Here is a 24,296-nt window from a genome sequence, read left to right as displayed (position 1 = left end):
ACTGTAAGGCAAGTATTATTAAAAAATTCTGTTTTATAATAGATAATGAAACTCAGGGTTTAAGTAATTTGTGTAAGGTGCAGGACTGATACATAGTAAAAATGTAACTGGAATTTAAATACAGGTCTACTTGACTCCATAGTACAAGATCTACAATAAGTGAAATCAATTTGAACTTCATTAGTGTGGCTACAGAATATTTCTCCAAGATTTTTCTAATACAGTATCTTATACCTGATGCTCAATTCTATTTAAAGAGCAGCATCTCTTGATTAAGTAGAAATATATTTTTAGCAGAGAATATGCTAATTTAAATTTTTTAAAAAAATTAAATAGGTTTTTAATTCTCACATAGTATATAAGATATGAAGCATCAAATTCACTGTTGTGTACAAATTATTAACCACTGATGAAAAAAAGGTGCCAAGCCAGTAAAAAAATAAGGTTTGTCATTCAAAGAGTACATAAAATGAAGTGACTTTGAAAATGTAAATAGCCAAACATAAAATATTAAATGCAACGTACTTTACCATCAAACAACTATTAAAGGAGATTCTTTTTGATCAAATGTGTCCAAAATGTTTGTTTAAAGTATACAGTGACTCTAATTTATTAGGGCAATGTACATAGTGGCTGCTCACTGTGAGTGATGCCTTCCAGCAAAAGTATCCTTAAAAAGGAAATGTACAGTTCAGATTATAAATCACCAAGGCCCAGGATGCCACTGTTTTACTTCTAGCAGAAATCCTATGGGCTAGTTAGAAAGCTGCTCTGTTTCTGGGCAATCTTTAATCAGAAGGTGTAAATGTTCCCCAGAGCATGAATATAATTATGTTAAGATTTAAACTTCACAGTGGATATACTATAAGGCATTTTATGTATGCTTACATGATTTTCTAATTACGTATCAGAGCCCAGATGATGAAAGTGTTTTACCACCCTTTCAAGTCTAACTTTCCTGCCCTGTTTCCAATATGCCAAAAATTCAGATTTGTGATTCATGGGAACATTCTACTACATAAATGAAATGTGTAAACAAAGAAATACCTGCTTTCTGATATGCTGAATATTCAATCAGTCCTGTTCCATAGTTTCTGATGATAAGCTTAACAACCGATTATACTACTGATAATAATAGGAGCATGAAGCAAACTACAATTTTGCTTAAGTGGGTGAAGGACATGAACAGACACTTTTCAAAGGAAGACATATATGAGGCCAACAAGCATATGAAAAAATGGTCATCATCACTGGTCATTAGAGAAATGCAGATCAAAACCACATTGAGATACCATCTCATGCCAGTTAGCATGGTGATCATGAAAAAATCTGGAGACAACTGATGCTGGAGAGGATGTAGAGAAATGGGAACACTTTTACAATGCTGGTGGGAGTGTAAATTAATTCAACCATTGTGGAAGACAGTGTGGCGATTCCTCAAGGACCTAGAAATAGAAATTCCATTTGACCCAGCAATCTCATTACTGGGTATATATCCAAAGGATTACAAATCATTCTATGATAAAGACACATGCATACGTATGTTCATTGTGGTACTGTTTACAATGGCAAAGACCTGGAACCAACCCAAATGCCCATCGATTATAGACTGGACAAGGGAAATGTGGCACATATACACTATGGAATATTATGTAGCCATAAAAAATGATGAGTTCATGTCATTTTAGGGACATGGATGAATCTGGAAACCATCATTCTCAGCAAACTGACACAAGAACAGAAAATCAAACACCACATGTTCTCACTCATAGGCGGGTGTTGAACAATGAGAACACATGGACACAGGGAGGGGAGCATCACACACTGGGGTGTGTTGGGGAGAAACTAGGTGAGTGACAGTGGGGGGTAGGGAGTTGGGGAGGAATAACATGGGGAGAAATGCCAGATATAGGTGACGTGATGAAGGCAGCAAACCACATTGTCATGTATGTACCTACACAACAGTCGTGTATGTTCTGCACATGTACCCCAGAACCTAAAGTGCAATAAAATATATTAAACATACTCTCCTTTAAGAAACAAAGAAAAAAAAACTTTAGGAACAGAGCACTGGGCTGGGCGCCGTGGCTCAAGCCAGTAATCCCAGCACTTTGGGAGGCTGAGGCAGGAGGATCATGAGGTCAAGAGATGGAGACTATCCTGTCCAACATGGTGAAACTCCATCTCTACTAAAAATTAAAAAATTAGCTGGGTGTGGTAGCACATGCTGTAATCCCAGCTACTTGGGAGGCTGAGGCAGGAGAATTGCCTTAACCAAGAGAGTCAGAGATTGCAGTGAGCCAAGATCATGCCTCAGCACTCCGGCCTGGGTGACAGAGTGAGACTCTGTCTCAAAACAACAACGACAAACTGAAAAAAACCGAGTACCGAAATGCTTCCTGCTGGTAAACTGAAACAATTTTTTTATTTAAAAGCTACACTTATCTACTATGATACTGCATACAAATAAAGACTTTTTTAAAAAAGAAAAAAGCATGGAATTCCATTTATTGCCAATGTGTCATGCCTAAGAATCCTTTTCCCACCCATCAGTTTGAGGTGATAGCTACTGGTTTATGGCAATAGCCATCATCATTCAAAATTTAGAATATTGTTATGCAGGAGCCACATACTGTTCACCTCTCACCCTCACCATGGTTGCTGTCATCCTGGAACAGGCAAGGAGGAATAATAAAAGGAGAAAATTTTGCAAGGAGGAGAAAAATTTGCCAAAAATGTATAGTAATATAAATCAAGGTCACATTTTGCTTTATACCAATTACAGTAAATTGGTATTTTCCTTTAAATATGTATGTCTCAAACTCTCCCTTCAAACTATTTTGTTTTACTTTTGGGCAGCTCATGCACTATCATTCATAATAACTGTTAGACTTAGGCTTCAATTTTTGCTATGATCTATCAGTTTAAGGATGCGGATAGTGAATGATGGCACAAAGCTTCTCTCATTCTGCTCTCTGAAAATTAATTTGAAATAGTAGCCATATGTAATGAAATAAGGACACAGTAAAAGAGTGCAGATGATTAATGCCTTCTATTTTCAAAATAAAGTTTTTCAGCTTGGCATTAACATTTATTTTCCATTTCTCTGGTGCACTAGCTATTAGTTTAATAAAAGGATACCTTTCCAGTGATAAGGGCATTATCTTATTCATTTCTACAATTCTGTTACACTATCAGTCAAGAGGTTTACTTTCAAGTGATGTTGATATAAATGAGAGTTTTCCTTTTAGTCTTACAGTTTCAAGGCCCAAAGCTTGTCTACGGATTGTGAAGCTGATACTAGACTAATTGCAATGTGACTTGGAAGCTAGAATAGAACGATCTGCAAAATTTGGAATGATGTGACCAAAATAACAAAATTTTACAGGAAAAACATAATGCTTTGCATTTAGAAATAAATGGCCCATATATGGAAAAGCTATTAAACTTATTTCGTGTAGCTTCACAAGGCAAAACTGGACCGAATGAGTGTAAGTTAAGAAATCAAATTTTGTACAATGTCAGGAAGAATTTCCTAATAAGTCATGTAAAAGTGAAATGAATTGCCCTGTGAAATACACAGTGTTTTCTGCCCCCACAGGTGTTTAGGCAGATCAACAAATATCTGTCTATTGTATCACACAGGGGATTTGAGAGTAGGTGGGAGTTTGGAACACATTTGGTCCTTTGATCTCCATAATTTCAAATCTGATCTTGCAGCTCAGAAATTGGAATGACGTAAAGATGAATAAAACGACACATTAACAAAGACAGTATAAATTAAGGAATAAAAGCTATTTCAACAATTGATTATATTCAGCACGTAAAAAAGCATATGAAGTAATGGTGGTACAAATAAAATTTTAAGAGACAACTGAGAAAGAGGTGACTAATTCCAGCTAGTGGTACATTGCAAGGTTGCCAGGAGGAAGTGTTACATTAATGATGCAAGCATGAGCCATGTTTCAGGTGGGAGGGATGAAGTGGTAAGGGATTCCTGCTTGAGAGAAGTGTATGAGCTCAGAATTAGAGGAGTAGAACTGCATGAATGTTTGGGAAGAGAAGATAGATATTCTGAGAGAGTTTAATGATTAGAATCTTGGTGATAAATTTGGTGTTTACTTTGGCTGCCAAGACCTGCCTTTCATGGAGTAAAAAAATAGATATAACGTTGTCAAATATCCTGTATAAATTATAAACTTTTCAGTCATCATTTTTCTTTTATAATTTAAAATAACATTAGATAGTAAAAAAGATGGATATAAACATCTGAAAACACTCTCAGAATTTGGTCTTGATAGCAATAAGACTGTACAGCATCTGCAAAAGATTGCAGGGACTGAGTCACCACTAAAATTTATCTCAGCCCAGCATCTTCGGGGAGCTAGGCACACTGATAGCCCTCTAGGCTTGAAGAGTTTGGTCCCTCAGAGAGAGCAGGCCAGGAAGATAAGGGCTACCTAGGACAGAGTCAAGCCAACCCATTGATTTTTGGCATTTCTTAAAGTGGAAAGAAAAGGAAATTTTCCAGCTAGCTAATTTTCTTACTTGTTAGCTTGTCTGGAGTCTTTTGTTTCTGGAAGCTTTTAACATGCCGTCTTTGTTTTGTTTTTCCAGCGGCTTTCCTTTTTTTTTTTTTTCCGAGATGGAGTTTCACTCTCTCTCCCAGGCTGGAGTACAGTGGAGCAATTTCAGCTCGCTGCAGCCTCTACCTCCCAGGTTTAAGCAATTCTTGGACCTCAGCATCCCAGTAGCTGGGACTGCAGGCGTGCACCAACACACTTCACTAATTTTTGCATTTTTAGTAGAGACAGGGTTTTGCCATGTTGGCCAGGCTGGTCTTGAACTCCTGACCTCAAGTGATAAGCCTGCTTCAGCCTTTTAAAGTACTGGGATTACAGGCATGAGCCATATCTGGCCTCCAACAATTTTCTTATGCCATGCCTGGGTGTGGGTCTTTTACTTTTTGGAGTTTATCCCATTGGGGCATTGTAGTGGTTCTTGTATCTGTGACTTGGTGAACAGCCACAGCTGTTATTTCTGAAATATTTTTTCTGCCTTATTTGCATTTGCTCCTTCTGAGATGCCAGTTTCTATATTTAACATGTCTTTTACTACCACCACCCCTGCTCCTGGAAGTTTCTTTTTTTTTTTTTTTTCCTCAGATTTCATCCTAGTTGCTTTGGTCAGACCTATTTTCCAGTTTACTAATCATCTCCTCAATGGCTCTACACATTCCTAAACTTATGTATTGAGTTTTTAATTTTAGTCATTACATTGTTTTCAGTTCTAGAATTTCCATTTGAATGATTTTTTTTTATCATTTCCAGTTCTTTGTTAAAATTCTCTATTTTAATATCTAATTGCTGTGCTTCAGTAGCACATACACTAGAATTGGAATGATTAGCACAGCCCCTGCATATTTTTTATAAATATTAACAGCAGAATAGACCAAGCTGAAGGAAGAATCTCAGAACTTGAATACTGGCTCTCTGAAATAAGACAGTCAGACTTATGAAGACTTACAAAGAGAAAAGAATGAAGAAGAATGAACAAAACCTCCAAGAAGTATGGGATTACATAAAAAAACTAAATCTACAAATCATTGGCATCCCTGAAATGGAGGGGGAGAAAACAAACAACTTTGAAAGCAGGTTTCAGGATGTCATCCTAGAATCTTACAGGGGTTCTCTGTGTTTTCTGAAGTTGACTGTTGGCCTCTCTGGCAAGTTTTGGGAAAGGTGCAGAGAGGTCAACAGTCAACTTCAGGAATTACAGAGAACCCCTGCAAGTTTGTATACAAGAAGAGCATCCTAATGACACATAATCATCAGATTTTCCAAGATTGAAATTTAAAAAAAAAGAATATTAAAGGCAACTGGTGAGAAAAGGTAGATCACCTACAAAGGGAAGCCCATCATACTAACAGTAGACCTCTCAGCAGAAACCTTACAAGCCAGAAGAGATTGGGAGGCCTATATTCAACAGTCTTAAAAAAAAAAAACAACTTCAACCAAGAATTTCACATCCAGCCAAACTAAGCTTCCTAAGCAAAGAAGAAATAAGATCCTTTTCAGATATGCAAATGTTTAGGGAGTTTGTTACCACCAGACCTGTCTTACAAGAGTATTTAAAAGGAGCACTAAATATGGCAAGAAAAGACTGCGACTAGCTGATACAGAAAACCACTTAAATATACAGACAAGTGACACTATAAAGCAACACACAAGTCAGCATAATAACCAGTTAACAACATAGTGACTGGATCTAATCCACACATATCAATACAAACCTTGAATGTAAATGGCATAAATGTCTCACTTAAAAGGCACAGAATAGCAAGAAAAAGCAAGACCCAATGCTATGCTGCCTTCAAGAGAAATACTTCACATGTAATGACATCCATAGGCTCAAAATAAAGGGATGGAAGAAAATCTACCGAGAAAATGGAAAACAGGAAAAAGCAGGAGTTGTGATCCTAATTTTGGACAAATAGAATTTAAATTAATAAAGATCAAAAACTATCAGAGAAGGGCATTACATAATGATAAGCTGTTCAATTCAACAAGAAGATCTAACTATCCTAAATTTATATGCACCCAACATAGGAGCACCCAGGTTCATAAAGCAAATTCTTAGAGACCTGCAAAGAGACACAGACTCCAACATAGTAATAGTGGGACAGTTCAACATTCCACTGACAGTATTATACAGATCATCAAGGCAGAAAATTAACAAAGGTATTTAGGACCTGAACTCAACATTGGACCAAATGGATCTGATAGATCTCTACAGAACTGTCCAACTGAAAATATCAGAGTAGACATTCTTCTCATCAACACATGGCACATTCTAAAAATTGACCACATAATTAGACATAAAACAGTGCTCAGCAGATGCAAAAGAACCAAAATCATACCAAATACACTCTCAGACCACAGTGCAATAAATAAAGAAGTCAAGACTAAAAAAAGTTGCTTGGCCAGACACGGTGGCTCACATCTGTAATCCTAGCAATTTGGGAGGCTGAGGCAGGTGGATTACCTGAGGTCAGAAGTTTGAGACCAGCCTGGTCAACATGACGTGACTCTGCCTCTACTAAAAAAATACAAAAATTAACTAGGTGTGGTGGTGCATGCCTGTAATCCCAGCTACTCAGGAGGCTGAGGCAGGAGAGTCACTTGAACCTGGGAGGTGGAGGTTGCAGTGAGTTGAGATGGTGCCATTGCACTCCAGTCTGGGTGACAAGAGTAAAACTCTGCCTCTAAAAAGAAGAAGAAAGAAAGAAAGAAAGAAAGAAAGAAAGAAAGAAAGAAAGAAAGAAAGAAAGAAAGAGAGAGAGAGAGAGAGAAAGAGAGAAAGAGGGAAAGAAAGAAAGAAGAAGGAAGGAAGGAGGAAGGAAGGAAGAAGGAAGGGAGGAAGGAAGGAAGAAGGAAGGGAGGAAGAAAGGAAGGAAGAAGGAAGGAAGGAAGGAAGGAAGGAAGGAAGGAAGAAAGAAAGAAGAATTGCTCAAAACCATGCAATTACATGGAAATTGAACAACCTGCTCCTGAATGGCTTTTGGGTAAATAATGAATAAAAGGCAGGAATCATGAAGTTCTTTGAAACTTAGGAGAACAAATACATAACGTACCATAATCTCTGGAACACAGCTAAGGCAGTGTTAAGAGGGAAAGTCATAGCACTAATTGCTCACATCAAAACGTTAGAAAAATTTCAAATTAACAACCTGACATCACAACTGAAAGAATTATGGAAGCAAGAATAAATCAACCCCCAAGCTAGGAGAAGACAAAAAATAACCAAAATCAGAGCTGAACTGAAGAAAACTGAAACACAGAAAAACACTCAAAGGATCAACGAATCCAGGAGTTGGTTTTTTGAAAAAATTAGTAAGATAGGTAGACTGCTATCTAGACTAATAAAGAAGAAAAGAGGGAATATCCAAATAAACATAATTAGAATGACAAAGAGGAGGTTACCACTGACCCCACAGAAATGTTAATAAAAACAACCATCAGAGATTACTATGAACACCTATATGCACACAAACCAGAAAACCTAGAAAAGATGGATACATTTCTGAAAGCATGCAGCCTCCTAAGACTAAACCTGGAAGAAACAGATTCCCTGAAAAGACCAAATATAAGCTCTGAAATTAAATCAGTAATGAATAGCCTACCAGCCAAATATAAAGCCCAGAACCAAATGGATTCACAGCAAAATTCCACGACTTGTACAAGAAAGAGCTTGTACTATTCCAAAAAATCAAGAAGGAGGGACTCCTCCCCAACTCATTCTATGAGGCCAGCATCATCCTGATACCAAAAATTGTGAGGCATAACAACAGCTGCAAGAACAACAACAACAAAATTTCAGGCCAATATTTTTGATAAACATTGATGCAAAAATTCTTAACAAAATACTTGAAAAGTGAATCTAGCAGCACATCAAAAGCTGATACATCATGTTCAAGTAGACTTTATCGCCATGATGCAAGGTTGGTTTAACATACACAAATCAATAAATGTGATTCATCACATAAACAGAACTAAAGACAAAAACCACGTGACTATCTCAATAGATGCAGAAAAGGCTTTCAATAAATTTCAACAGCTCTTTATATTACAAACTCTCAATAAACTAGGTATTGAGGGAACATACTTCAAAATAGTAAGAACCATCTATGTATGACAAACCCAGAGCCAACTGAATGGGCAAAGCTGGAAGCATTCCCTTTGAAAACCAGCACAAAACAAGGATGTCCTCTCTCACCACTTTTAGTCAAGATAGTATTGGAAGTCCTAGCAACAGCAATCAGGCAAGAGAAAGAAATAAAGGGAATGTAAATAGGGAGAGAGGAACTCAAATTATCTCTGTTTGCAGACAACATGATACTATATCTAGAAAACCCTATAGTCCTGGCTAAAAATCTCCTTCAGCTGAGAACTTCGGCAAAGTTTCAGGATACAAAGTAAACATACAAAAGCACTAACAGTCCTGTAGTCAATAGCCAAGCTGAGAGCCAAATCAGGAACACAATCCCATTCAAAATTGCCCCAGAAAGAATAAAATACCTAGGAAGTATTTTATTACCAGGGAAGTAAAAGATTTCTATGATGAGGATTACAAGATACTGCTCAAAGAAATCAGAGAATACACAAATTTTTAAAATCCCATGCTTATGGGTAGGAAGAATCAATATCATTACAATGACCATACTATCCAAAGCAATTTACAGATTCAGCCAGCTGTAGTGGCTCAAGCCTGTAATCCCAGCACTTTCGGAGGCTGAGGCGGGTGGATCACTACGTCAAGAGATCGAGACCATGTTGGTCAACATGGTGAAACCCCGTCTCTACTAAAAATACAATAAATTATCTGGGCATGGTGGAACGTGCCTGTAATCCCAGCTACTCAGGAGGCTGAGGCAGGAGAATTGCCTGAACCCAGGAGGCAGAGGTTGCGGTGAGCCGAGGTCACGCCATTGCACTCCAGCCTGGGTAACAAGAGTGAAACTCCGTCTCAAATTAAAAAAAAAAAAATTACAGATCCAATGCTATTCTTATGAAACTACCAATGATGGTCTTCACAGAACTGGAAAAAACTATTTTGAAATTCACATGGAACCAAAAAAGAGCCCAAATAGCCAAAGCAATCCTAAGCAAAAAGAAGAAAGCTGGAAGCATCACATTATCCACCTTTAAATTATACTACAGGGCTACAGTAACCAAAACAGCATGGTTCTGGTCCATAAACAGGCACATAGCCCAATGGAACAAAATAGAGTCCAAAACACAAGGCCACCTACCTATGACCATCTGATCTTTGACAACACTGACAAAAACAAGCAATAGGGAAAAGACTCCCTATACAGTAAGTGGTGCTGGGATAACTGGCTGGGAATATGAAGAAGATTGAAGCCGGACCTCTTCCTTAAACCACATATAAATATCAACTCAAAGTGAATTAAAGACTTAAATGTAAAACCAAAAACTAAAAATCCTGGAAGATTATCAAGGCAATATCATCCTGGAAATAGGAACAGGCAAAGATATCGTGACAGTGACACAAAAAGCAATAGGAGCAAAAGTAAAATTTGCCAAATGGAATTCAATTAAACTTAAGAGCTTCTTCTGCACAGCAAAATAAACTGTCAACAGAGAAAACAACCTACAGAATGGGAGAAAATATTTTCCAACTATACAACTGTAAGAACTTAAGCAAATTTATAAAAGAAAAATAAACAACCCCATTTAAAAATGGGCAAAGGACATGAACAGATTTTTCCAAAGAAGACATACATGTGGCCAGCAAGCATATCTTAAAAAGCTCGATATCACCAGTTATTACAGAAATGCAAATCAAAACTACAATGATATAGCATCTCAAACCAGTCAGAATGGCTATTAAAAAGTCAAAAAATAACAGATGCTGATGTGGTTGTGGAGGAAAGGAAATGCTTATCCACTGTTGGCAGGAGTGTAAATTAGTTCAACCGTTGTGGAAAGCAGTATGAGTATGGTGATTCCTCAGAGAGACAAAGGAGAGTTACCATTCCACCCACCAATCCCAGTACTAGGTATATACTCAGAGGAATATAAATCATTCTACCATAAAGACACATGCGCACGTATATTCACTGCAGCTCTATTGGCAATAGCAAAGACATGAAATCAACCTAAGAGGCCATTAATGACAGATTAAATAAGGCAAATGTGATATAGATATACACCATGGAATACTATGCAGCCATAAAAAAGAATAAGGTCATGTCTTCTGCAGGAACATGGATGGAGCTGGAGGCCATTATCCTTAGCAAACTAACACAGGAACAGAAAACCAAATACAAATACTGCATGTTTTCCCTTACATGTAGGAGCTAAATGATGAGAACACATGAACTCAAAAAAGGGAACAATAGACACTGGGGTCTGCTTGAGGGTGGAGGTTGGGAAGAGGGAGAAGAGCAGAAAAAATAACTATTGGGTACTAGGCTTAATAACTGGGTGATGAAATAATCTGTACAGCTAATCCCCAAGACATGAGTACCTGTATCACAGACTTTCACATGTATCCCTAAACCTAAAATAAGAGTAAAAAAAAAAAATAAAAATAAAGATTCTGAATTAGAATATTTTAGTTACATGGTACCCTTCCTTCCTTTTGCGACATTAAAAATATTTATACTTTGAAACAGCAAGAGGAGTATGAAAAGATTTCTATAAAATATCTAAAATTATCAGTTTATGTATTTTGACAGTCTCTGTCACCCATGCTGGAGTGCAGTGGCATGATTGTGGCTCACTGCAACCTCCACCTCCAGGGTTCAAGTTATTCTCCTGCCTCAGTCTCCAGAGTAGCTGGGACTACAGGCATGTGGCACCATGCCTGGTTAAATTTTTTTGTAGTTTTAGCAGAAACGGGGTTTTACTAGGTTGGTTACGCTGGTCTTGAACTCCAAACTTCCCAAAGTGCTGGGATTACAGGTGTGAGCCACCATGCCTGGCCCGGCTTATCTTTCCAGCATGTGTATTTCTCTAAACTTACAGAGATATCTGGAATTCAACTAACCACATGTGTAAGTAGTGTGTTTGTATTTTTCCGTATTGCCTAACTTATTTTTATATTGGGCAAATCTTCTTTTTACACAGTAAATAAAAGTCAAAATCCTTTCCTAAAATAATCTAATTTCTTAAACATATTAATCACATAAAGCCTATGTGTGAAAAGTCTAATGTTGATATGTCCTATTATTCTATTTCTATCTTCCGTTTTACTGTCTTGGCTTTTCCTGGTCATTGAGTCCTGTCAGCTAGTATATTGGGTAATTTTATATTTAAATTATTTATTTTACAAAATTTTCATTTCTATTTTAAATTCAGGGAGTGCATGTGCAGTTTTGCTGCAAGGGTATACTGCGTGATGCTGAGGTTTGGGCTTCCACTGAGCTCATCACCCAGATAGTGAACATACTGTATTGGGTAATTTTAGATGAGGCTGCTTTCCAGCTAAAAGCTAAAGCCAGGTCACTAAGAACTTTGCAAATCACTTAAAATAATTTGGACCTAATTGTCACAGCAATGAAAAGACACTGAAGAGCTTTAAGTGGGGAAATATTTTCATATTTACACTTTAGGACAGTTATTCTAGCTTCGGTGTCAGGGAATAAATTAGAAAGTAGGCCAGGCACGGTGGCTCACGCCTGTAATCCCAGCACTTTGGGAGGCCGAGGAGGGTGGATCATGAGGTCAAGAGATCAAGACCGTCCTGGTCAACATGGTGAAACCCCGTCTCTACTAAAAATACAAAAATTAGCTGAGCATGGTGGCAAGTGCCTGTAGTCCCAGGTACTCGGGAGGCTGAGGCAGGAGAATTGCTTGAACCCAGGAGGTGGAGGTTGTGGTGAGCCGAGATCGTGCCATTGCACTCCAGACTGGGTAACAAGAGCAAAACTCTGTCTCAAAAAAAAAAAAAAAAAAAAAAAAATTAGAAAGTAACAAGATTGGAGATACAGAGACTGATGGGTGAGATTTGCCAGAATTCAGTAAGAGAGGATGATAATGAAGGGCAGGATTTATGCTAATAGAGATATAAAAGAGTGTACATGTTGGAGAGATATTTATGAGACAGACTCCATAGGATGACTCCTATGTTCCTGTTTTGAAAACTGAGTGGAGAGAAAATGGTGCTATTCACTAGAGTAGATAAAATTGGGGTGGTTCAAATTCAGGAGAAAGAAAGAGTTCATGATACCGTGGAATCTGACAGGTTTGTGAGATGTGCTGGTGGAGGCAGTTTGGACACTCGGGAGGACAGTCTGGATAGATCTAAAGATCTGGGAGTCCAGCACATAGCTGAGTGCAGTGTGATGCATGGGCAGAGGTGGAAGCGCACAGGGAGAATATGCAGAGTGGGGACAAGCATCTGGGGCAGAAGCCATTGGAATACAAACAGCCGAGAGGCAGGTGGACTTCTCTTTAGAAGCCTGAAAAGGAGACTGAGTTAGAGTCAACAAAGAAGCCTGAAATCTAGGAGAGAATAGTCACAAAGCCCAGGGCAGGGACTGTTGTGAAGGGAACATGGTCACTAGTATTAAAATGCCACTAAGAAAGCACTGAAAAAAGCCATTGTTGACCCTGCTGAGGAATATTTCAATGGAGTAGCTGTGGGAGAAAGCACATTACAGTAAGTCCAGGAGAGGATGGGGGTGAGGGATAGACAGTGAATATAGGTAGTTCAGAAGAAAGAATGTGGCTCTCATGAAAAGGAGAATGACAGGATGTATGTGACATTAGGAAAGGTTTGTGTTTTTAAGATAAAGAATATTTGACCGTGATTAAATGCCAGTAATAAAAATAGGCTGGGTGTGGTATCTCATGTCTGTAATCCCAGGATTTTGGGAGGCCGAGGTGGGTGGATCACCTGAGGTCAGGAGTTTGAGACCAGCCTGATCAACATGGCAAAACCCCGTCTCTACTAAAAATACAAAAATTAGCCTGGCGTGGTGGTGCACGACTTAATCCCAGCTACTCTGGAGGCCGAGACAGTGGAGGTGGAGGTGGCAATGAGCCAAGATCTGGGCAGCAGAGCGAGACTCTATCTCAATAGTGAAAAATAACCAGAGTGGGAAAGATTGATAATACAAGAGAGAACAGATCTAATAAATAGGAATTTCTCCAAGAAAAGTGGAGGAAATGAGATCCAGAGATCGGGGGCAATATCTGCATTGGGCTCTTTGAGGTAAAGGAGATTAAAAAAAAAAAATTCTAACAGAAAGGAAAAAAAGAGAGAATATATTGGGGGTACAGACCGGAGGCTAGTTTCAGGCAAGACAGTGAGAGGGTGGCTTCTGTTTTCAGTGTGAATTAGAGAGGCCTGGACATCTGCTACAGGGAACTCAAGAAGCAATGGACTTTTAAGAAATACGGTAGAACTGCCATACAGCGTGAAAGATCCGGCTGACATCAGATACCATAAAGTTCTATAGTGGTCCCATTCTGCATCATGGAGCAAGTGTGGAAGAAGGGGGAAGTCAGGGTCATTGTGAAAAAAGATTTTGTTTGTTGAATTCCTTGAAGTACAAGGACATGGAAAATGCTGGCAAGCATGGTGGACAAGAAAGAAAGAAGTGAAGATGAAAGGGGATGATCAGGTAGGGGAAATGAATGAAGTCTGAGGTAAAGATCCAGGTCACTGCCCTGGACCGATAGCTGAGAACAGCAAATTTTCTAGTTTGTGTGATTAGTATTGTAATTATTATTATTATTTTTGAGACGGAGTTTCACTTGTTACCCAGGCTGGAGTGCAATGGCACGATCTCGGCTCACCGCAACCTCCGCCCCCTGGGTTCAGGCAATTCTCCTGCCTCAGCCTCCTGAGTAGCTGGGATTACAGGCACGCACCACCGTGCCCAGCTAATTTTTTGTATTTTTAGTAGAGACGGGGTTTCACCATGTTGACTAGGATGGTCTTGATCTCTTGACCTCATGATCTACCTGCCTCGGCCTCCCAAAGTGCTGGGATTACAGGCGTGAGCCACCGCGCCCGGTGGATTATTTTTAAATTATACATAACTGACCAGTTGTCTTGGGATGGTCTTTGTTTATGCCTTCTCTGTTACCATGATCAGTAAGCCATCCCCTTTTACTCTTAAAGGTCTTCTGGTTTGGCTAATGCATTTTATTGTCTTGATACATAAAGAGAGATGACACAAACGAGGCTTGGTCCTAGGAAAATAATGAGTTCAATTTTGGAAATAAGTTCATAAAGCTTATGGAAACTTCATATTAAATGGCCAAGTAAACTGAACATACGTACAGACAGACACAACAAAATTTATCCATTTCACATAAATTCAGACAGTACTGAATAAATTATAATTTAGTGATTGACTCAAGAATGGTGTACTAATTTGCAGAAAGACTCAGAAAATATTTGCATTACATACTTGAAGCTACTTTCTCTGCATTAAAGTATACAGCATTTGGGGGTAAAGCGAAAAATACTAATCGTGTGAGGATGAGGAATCATGTAACATTGGCCAAATGGTCAAACTGGAATTTTACATTAAGTAATACTTCAAAGTGTCACACGGTGGCAGCACAACCACAATATAATATGTAATTAGCAAGGGTCAGGATCCTTTCAGGTGTCTACAGTTAGAATTTATACCTATTGTACATTATATACATATATATTCTGAATATATGGTTCTTAATTTAAAAAGGATTATTTTGCTTTATCGTTATTGCTGATTTGAAAATGGAACATATAAAAACTTTAATTTCCTAATATGTACATTATTTTAAAATATGTTAGAGTAAAACACTTGATCATGAATACACATTGATGCCATTCTTAGGATAATTATTAGCACATAGGGTATATAATGTCATAGTTACAAATGCTCTGTAAGTTTGCATCTTGATTAGTATATTTTAGTTTTTGACAATTTTATTTAGATCATCTTTATATTTATCTAACTAGCAAAATAAAATCTGTATCTTTTTTCATTGACCGATAGAAAGAGAGTGTTCACAAGTTTCATTAAAAATTTTTGTTTGGCATATTCTAATTATGGTAACTTCAAGTAGGAGATAGGGTTGCAAGGTGAGTCGAAAAAAAAAAAACAACACAGAATATCAAGTTAAAATTGAAGTCTAGATGAACAAGATTTTTTTTTTTTGGTGTAAGTACATCCCATGAAATATTGGTGGCATACTTAAAGTTATTCAATTATTGAATTATTTATTGTATTTTACTTAGCAATTCTATTAAAGGGAGGGAGGAGAACCTGAAAAAAAAAAAAGGAAATTTCTGAGAAGACCAGAAAAATCCAGGATTACGGACTACAAATCTGACCTACGATTTGGAAGTCTTCAGAATCAAGGAACTAGAAAAAGAATTATAAATAGACTTGAATTTGTCTGCATTCTGTGGCAAACTCATTTATATGTTAAGCTAAACAACATGGGCTATGCTGAATCAAGTACCCTGGTGAATTACCATCTACACCACACATTGATTACTGATTTCTAAACAACAAAACGCAACAACATATATTTAAAGTTAGTTCGGTATTGGACAAAATGTAATAAACAACTATAATCTAGACATTTTGGGGTCTTACCCAGGGTTATCATTATGAAAATCTGTCATTAGAGCATCAAGGCACGGAAATACCATTTTAATTTCCTTTAATTCAACAAACATGCCTGGCACCTTTCATATGCAGAGGCCTGACTAGGACTGTGAACTATAAGGATTAATAAACATTGATGATGTTTAACTCAGTGGACATTTAAAGTTAATAAAATAAAAGTTAAATTCATGCATAAATAATGTCAACACTAATTCTCACTAATTTTTCCCTGGTTCCAGTTCTTGGTCAACTGCTTCTATCTTAGTGCATCCCAAAGGATGATTGATTCCCTTCGCTATTCCAGATTTTCACTACCATTTTAAGGCCAGAGTCTTCCAAATCTCTATTTCCAGCCGTGACTTCTCCCCTATATTTAAGATATGTACATCCAATTCCTCTGAGTTCTTGGCTGTCCCCTTGGTACTTCTTCCTAAATTAGACTCATCATTTCTCCCAGCAACTTCTATTCTTCCTATATTCCTAATCTTACAATTGCTTCCGTCCTCAGGTAACCATCCACCCTTAAAACAGTCACACTATCTCAGACTCCTTGTTCATATCCAATCAATGCACCCTCATGCATGTTTCAATACACTGTTTCAATGACCTCTAGACTGATTTCCCATCTTCAGTTTTGCTTTCCTTAAATTTAGAGATTTACTGAAATTAACAATTAATTTTATTAACATTATTAATTTTATACTGTAGTGATTATCAGTTACATCTCAGAAGTTTATATATTTAACAACATTGATGGGTAAGAAGAGACACAAGGAAACAGAAACAGAGCTGGGGAGTGGCTTGGGTTTTCAGGCATCTGAAATATAGGTGCTTGGGACAGAAAGTCAGGACACCCCTGAAGCCCTGTGTTCAGCCCTGTACTGGACACTCACAAGAGCAACAGGATGTCAGGCACTCGTATCTCCAAGTCAGGTGAGTCACGCAGGCTAAGGACCCTTCTCCTCTAGGCTGCCAGAAAGACAGAAAAGGAAATCAACTCTCTACATCAGGGTCATCAATCCTAGAAACTTAATAAGCCGTGAGCACATCTTTATGTTGTAAGACCAGAAAAATATCTTACAAGAGCACCAAACGATGGTAGCAAAATCGAATGGGGTATAATTTAAATAAACTTACATGAATTAATGAAATATTTAATAAAATATGGCTATCATGCTGTATGCTAATTAAACATAAGCTGAGAAGAGATTTAGACAAATGACTCTGATTCATGTCACTTTTGGAAAGCCAAAGCAGATTTTTGTTATTTTCTGTTTTTTTGTAGTTAGTTTTTCAGAAGCTATGATCAGCATCAATGGTGAAATGTCTCTGGAACCAATTTCACTCTACTTAGGTACCTGAGCAAATAGTTTTAAAAGATGTTGGCTTTGGCCCGTCTTTTCAACATGATGGCTGACCCCTGTGCTTCTCCTATCCATATTCTTTATTTCATCTCTATGACTTTGAGGAATTATTGGGCTAGATATGTGGATTCTCACTGCTGCCTCCCACTAAACCTGGATATTTGGGGTAGCAGAAGTGTTCGAAAACCGTAGAACATAAGAAGCTGTGGATGCGCTACCTGTCCAGGTGCCACAGTTGAAGCACTGTAACAAAGGGTTGAGGGGATCTAGACTGGAGGCTAAGGCAAAGTGAACAGGAATGTTAAAACGGGAAGGATGTTGGATGCTTCTTGGGGCAAAGGGAAGAGATAGATCTGGCTAAAGCGCTGGGGGAGGTAGAAGAACAGGTTGATCAGGCTCAACTAACAGAAGCCAGTAGTTACCATGGTCCTTCAAATTTCTGGAAACAGGCCTTGAGGGAATCCCTCTGTTCTCACACAGGGAGTGGGGATAACTGAGAGACTGAAACCCCTGGGGGATTGAATCAGGCTTAATTACACCCTTTGGTGTAAGGATGGGAAGGTTCTCAGATGTTTTAAATTCTTTTCACAGAAAACAAAACATTTACTTTAAAGAAATAAAGGACTTAAAATGTTAATGCATGAGTGAAACTCATTCACACTTAAGTGTAATGCATGAGTGAAACGCATTCACAATTTTGTGTAGTCAAGAAATCAATAAACCAGAGAACTATCAGATCTTCTGGGGTGCAGGAGTAGAGAGCAGGAGTCTCAGTTTACGAGATAGAGGGGTTAGAAGGCTTGAGGAAATGCAAAGAAAGGGAGCCAGGAAATTAGGAAGGCAAGTTTCACCTACTTGGCAAATTTTTCTAGTGATTCATGATGTGTATCCATCTGTTGCCTCCACTAGCTTGTGAACTCCTTGAGCCAGTTACTATGCAACACCTACCGTGGTGCTTGCCTGGTGCAAATGGTAAGCACGAAATCATTCTTGCTCAGTCTGAGTTTTAGTTTCAAACTGGTGGAAACAATTCTGTGCAAATGCATTTTTGCTTTTCCTGTCCATCCGAGCAGACGTATTATTGGAATCCGAGGCCTCCTGGGGTTCTGGAGTGTCAGAGCTACCTCTCAAGGCCCGTCTGTGTCCATATAACCAAGAAACAAAGCTCTAGCCACTTAGCTCAGTGATAGCACACAAGGGAAAATAATTTTTAAAAATACATGCTCAAAATTCTCTTAATGCTAAAACTATGAGGCTAGAACTTTTTGGTTATTTTTGTTACTTGAAGTACACTTCAAGATCTTTTAACACTTCAGGTTTATAACATGAGTTTTGACTTTCTGATTATTTTAGAATGGATTTTCATAGTGTAACATGAAGAGGAGCACATGGCACCAGCACAGTGTGCTGGTAAATAGCCAGTGCTCAGTATGTTTTTGTTGAATAAACAAATGAACAAATGAATGAGCAAATGAGGTGATCTTCCCAAATTCAAAATAACAGAGTAAAAATGAAAAACAAATTCACAGAGTACGTATGAAGACAAAACCAAGATATTATCCATAAGACTTTGTGAAAGGCTTAGGGAAATCTAGACTTATCATAAACATAATTTGAATATTATTTAATTTAATTGGCTATTATAGGAATTGGAACTTAGTAACCAATGGAGTAAATTGTCTCTTTTTGGATGTCAGATTGGGCAGAAGGAACAAATTTCTGTTGTCTTGAACAGATTGAGAAACAGCCCTTTAACTTTAGTAAGTTTTCCAAGTTATTTTTACTCTAAATTTTTCTTTGTGGTTTATAAACAGTCTCCTGGTCTAGCAAACCTCATCTCAGGTGTCACCCCTGTTAAGCCATGAAACAATCAATGGAGTCTCAAAAGAGTCAGCAACACTTGATACTTAAATGTTGGCTGTCTCTGAGATACATAGCTGAAAACTCCTAATACCAGCTATCGCCTTCCATGTTCTATCAGTGGGAGAAGTTATTATGTAGAGCAAAGACAATCTAACTATAAGCATCAGACCATTTCAGAGAGCTTGGCTGGTTTTCTCTCGTAGAGTTTGTTCTTGTCTAGTATCCTTAAGTCATCTGACATCATTAAAAGTTCTTGTAACATGGTAGAAAACTTTAAAAGAGGCCGGGTGCAGTGGCTCACGCCTGTAATCCCAGCACTTTGGGAGGCCAAGGCGGATGGATCACCTGAGGTTGAGAGGTCTAGATCAGCGTGACCAACATGAAGAAACCCTGTCACTATGAAAAAAGAAAAAACAAACAAACAAACAAACAAACAAAAAAGAAAACTTTAAAAGAAGGCCAGGAGCGGTGGCTCACACCTATAATCCCAGCACTTTGGTAGGCTGAGGTGGGTGGATCACCTGAGGTCAGGAGTTCGAGGCCAGCCTGGCCAACATGGCAAAACCCTGTCCTGTACTAAAAATACAAAAATTAGCTGGGCGTGGTGGCACAGGTCTGTAGTCCTAGCTACTAGAGAGACTGAGTCAGGAGAATCAATTGAACCTAGGGAGCAGTGGTTGCAGTGAGCCAAGATCATGCCATTGCACTCCAGCCTGGGCTACAGAGTGAGACTCTATCTCAAGAAAATAAAAAAAACATAGAAAAGTCCATGATTAACCTTCTATTTTAAGGACCTCTGACTTTTATTCAATGTCTCACTAGCTCTCTCACTGGGATGTGTGTATGCAATTCATTCTAAATCACAAGGATGATCCAATGAAACTGTTAAGGGGATGTGTTTTTTTTTTTCTAGTAGATAATGATCTATTGGAAATCAAAATTAACATAATCTGCTTTATTTTATATGATTACTGGTGCTAATTCCAAACATTACCTCCAATCAACACAGGTTATAATTTTGTGATATTAATGAAAAACAACTTAATGAGCAGGTCTCCTTCTTTCATTGTGTAAGTTTCACTGCCACACAAAAACCAAACTCTTCTAAAGAGGAAACTTCTATTCCACAACAGCAGGCCTAACTCTATTTGAGGGTTACACCTCCAAAACTCCCCAAGTAACAAATTCATCATTTTTTTCTACTGAAACATTTTACCTTCCTATGAATTTCACAGCTTGTCTGGATTAATGCTGTTGTTCTGAACACTGTTGCAATTGTCACATATCTTGCAAAGAGCCAATTGGAGTAATCCTGTATCTTTTAGAGAAAAGGTTTTTAAAACTCTCAGTGCAACAGTGAAATGGATTAATCTTCTATGATATCCTAATGCTTCCTTCAAGTGGTGGTTTCCCATGTCATCGTTTTGTCCAGGATTTTTTTTTCTATTTGATCAACTTAACGGAAGCCGGGTTCCTGCTTCGAAACTCCATACGAACAACAAGTATAGAGGAAGTTGTTTTACATGCTAATTATTAGTGTTTGAGAGCAATGGTTTATAAAATATACCCCATTTACTCAAAATCAACTTGTACTACTATCCTTTTCAATTTAAAAAAAAATAAAAAAACTCATGCTACTATCCTTTTCAAAATGAAAAATTCAAAGAATATGAAACAAAATGTGCAACTGTGTGCTAACCTTTAAGTGAGTAGTTACTTACCCAACTAAACTCACTAAACCTTACAGAAATTTCTTTCTATTTGAGGAAGAGTGATTTAAGATGGTCAAACTCGTGTTTCCACCATTCCTGGAACTATACCATGGTATGTCTGTTAAAAATAAATTCTATGTTAGAAGTGAGTTGCAGTTATTAAGCTATATCCTTGTGGAGGCAGAAAGTGAATGGTAAAGTATCCAATAAAGAGTAAAGTGATCTTAAATACGACGACTAGGGATTTCATAAACTGTTTAGTTGTATCTTAATTTTTAACTTATATAAACATCACTTTCTTTATTTTCTACTCTGAGCACCTATTTCAATGTCTGGCATCTAGTTAGTGTTCAACAAATGTCAACCAAAGGAGCCGGAGTGTTTCAAGCAGCTGGTGAGAAAGCCTTCCTCGACTTATCCACTAGGTGGCACACAGGGACCATGCTTCCCGTAGTTCACGGCCACAGACCCTCCCATTCATAGTGTAAATAAAGAGATGCATTATTAATTTATACCATTTCGTCCTCTCTACTCCTAATAATTGTTTAACCAGCTGTTTCCTCTAATCCTCCTTAAACACTATCGATTAAAATCCTTAGGATATTCAGGTCTTCATCCTTTCCTACTTCTCCCAAAAGCATTTTGTTACCTTTAAATGACAGGCTAAGTACATTTAAATGACATAGACTAAGTGCTATGGTTCCTAATCATGGCTGCAGGATGTCAGAAAATTAATTTGAAGTGCGATCAAAATTCTTTTCAAATTTGCCTTGTGTTTCGTCAGAATTTTAACTGGTGAGATATCATTATCTTAAAAACAATCTAAAAAATAAAATATGCATGGGGCTAAAAGAAGTGAAAAAGAAAACTAGTGTTTTCTAAGGCAGGGAGTAATTTTCTGAATATAACTCTTGTTCATCTTTATAAAGATGAAGCGCACTGCTACCTTAAGATTCAAAAGACTTCTTCAACTGTTCAGAAAATACCAATTTTCCACACCCAAGATGCTAAAAGGCAGGATTGTTTAGTAGACCGTTTACTCATAAAGTATCTTTCTGCGTACTCTGAATGTATTTATCCTGGATGTGTTACTTGCTCCCAAAGGAAGGAAAAGGAAGTGAAACCACTAGGGATATAATGAATTGATTCTTCTCTGTGAAAGTTTCTTCAGTACTTCTAAATTACAGTGTCAGTCATTCCTCTGAGAGACAGGGCCTTGCTGAAAATAAATGGCTCATTTTATAAATAAGAACATAACATTTCCCCACTTTCTTGTTTCTCATAGAAGGCCCAGGCCCATCAGGCATTCCTGTCTAGAATACTGGCCTCCGGGTACATTCCTCCTGTAGACCAGTGGTCTGTTGAGGTGTTGGTTATCTCTTGTTCATTTGATTAGCTTTAAGCAAAATTACGTCTTACATAGTTCAATTTTTAGGCTGTTTTCAATTTAGTGAAGAGGTCATCGACAAAAATATAAATTCATTTCTTAGCTGAAACAATTAAATGTTTAAGAATGGGTAGTATAAAAGTGACTAAAGACTAAGGCTTATATCTGAGCAGTCCTTTGGCGTACATTATAGTTTACTGAATGGAAGGAAAACTTTCATTTATGTGAGTAAATGGAATTTCTTAACTGCTATAAGAATTATGAAATATCACATTAAAAATTCTCCAAAGAGAACTATGATAACACTTTTATACACTTTTACATCATAGTAGTTCTCTTTGGAGAATTTTTAATAGAATAATATTCCCATTCCATTAAAATATTGAAATGACTAAAATGTGTATAAAACCTCTGCAAATTTAGTACACTGAAATAATCACATAGAAATAGTTACTAGAAACTACATTCATAATGAATAAATATCACATTCATTTAGAAATTAATCCACGGCCTTAATTTCTTAAGAATTATTAGCTTCCAAGAAGCCAGCCAGTATGTTTGAGTTTATGACATCACACTGGAACATGTACAGGAACACTTTCCACCCTAAAAATTCCCAAATGTACTGGCCACCGTGTGTATTTTTCCAGTGATAAATGAAAATAAAGAGACTTATTCTCAGATTAATAAGCCATCTTATTTTGAACACAACAGTCACATTCAATGGAAGAAAACTACTTGATCTCAGCCCAAATGAATTCAGGTTTGCTCTTGGTGGTGAACAGTCTCAATGTACAAATAATTTCTTTAAGCAGCTTTTAAAAGTACTCTTAACTATGACTATACATTTTCTTCAGTGCATTAAAATTATCCATCAGCATCATTGTATGTATGAAATGCATCATAATTCTATTATCTTAATTTCATAATTAGCTGGAGAAGCCAAAAAAGGCAACATTTCTAAGATTATTAATCTAACAGGTATTACCTATGACTAAAGTAACTTACTTTTTCACATAACCCTATATATTCTCTAAAACAAAATTCATAAGCCTGCTGGACAGTCCCATTCCTCATCTTTCCCTTCAGCCTATACTACCGTTTTTTCATCTCAGGTACTATAAAAATGGTTGTTGAAATACAGATAGAAAAGTCACCACTTGGAAACCAATGAGTCTACCAGATTTACAGTGGCGCAAGCAGAAGCCAGGATATTAGAGTTAATTCTTTCTCCAATTCTAGACTGAGTCTGTTTATTGTAGTGAAATATTTTATCCGACAATATGAAACTTTCAAAAAAGTTGAGGTGTCATATTGAATTCAGATGAAAACTAAATTCAAAAGAAAAGAATAAAACTTGTTTAATGTATATATACATTACGTGTGTATTGCCCTATGAAATCTTAAAGGCACAAAGATATAACCAACAGAGGGGAAAGAAATTTGCAAGTTTTACCTTGTCCTGAAATCCACAAGTTCAGATGCTCTCAAGTTCTGCTTAAGTTGGAAGCTGGAGATCAAGTGAAGCTAGCGCTCTTTCTCCTCACCTTAAGTTTGTCTCTGGGCGAGTGTGAGAGTGTGTGTGTGTGTGTGTGTGTGTGTGTGCGCGCGCGCGCGCAGAATGTCTCTTTGTGGCGCTGGATGGCAGAGGTCCTGATCCTGGGAAGAAGGAGGCACTTTCTCACCAAGAGCAGAAGAAAAGCAAAGCGTCACCAGGAAAGTTCTCCTCCCAGATCCCCTAATTACAGCCTAACGTGCACTTCATGCAAACTTCAGGGAGGAAAGGAGGGGCAGCTCTGTGCCCAGACCTTGTAAAACAGCAGCCT

The 24,296-nt window shown here is 37.7% G+C and overlaps 1 protein-coding gene across 3 annotated transcripts in view; it reads right to left on the bottom strand.

Annotated features, from left to right (window-relative positions):
- The window catches only part of HAPLN1 (hyaluronan and proteoglycan link protein 1), an 88,613-nt gene extending 64,620 nt beyond the window's left edge, over positions 1-23,993 (bottom strand). For 2 of the 3 annotated variants that reach the window (XM_002744793.5, XM_035291248.3), the window contains exon 1: positions 23,927-23,993. The gene's annotated coding sequence lies outside the window, so the exon portion shown is untranslated. Of the gene's footprint in view, positions 1-17,037; positions 17,114-23,926 lie in introns of all 3 variants that reach the window. The other variant, XM_054252133.2, reaches the window with a different exon arrangement.
- Positions 23,994-24,296: the final 303 nt, after the last annotated feature.

The sequence above is a fragment of the Callithrix jacchus genome, chromosome 2 (assembly GCF_049354715.1).
Source record: "Callithrix jacchus isolate 240 chromosome 2, calJac240_pri, whole genome shotgun sequence".
Classification (NCBI taxonomy): domain Eukaryota; kingdom Metazoa; phylum Chordata; class Mammalia; order Primates; family Cebidae; genus Callithrix; species Callithrix jacchus.
The sequence above is the reverse complement of the archived record's forward strand: the minus strand, read 5'-3'. Positions and strand labels throughout refer to the sequence as shown.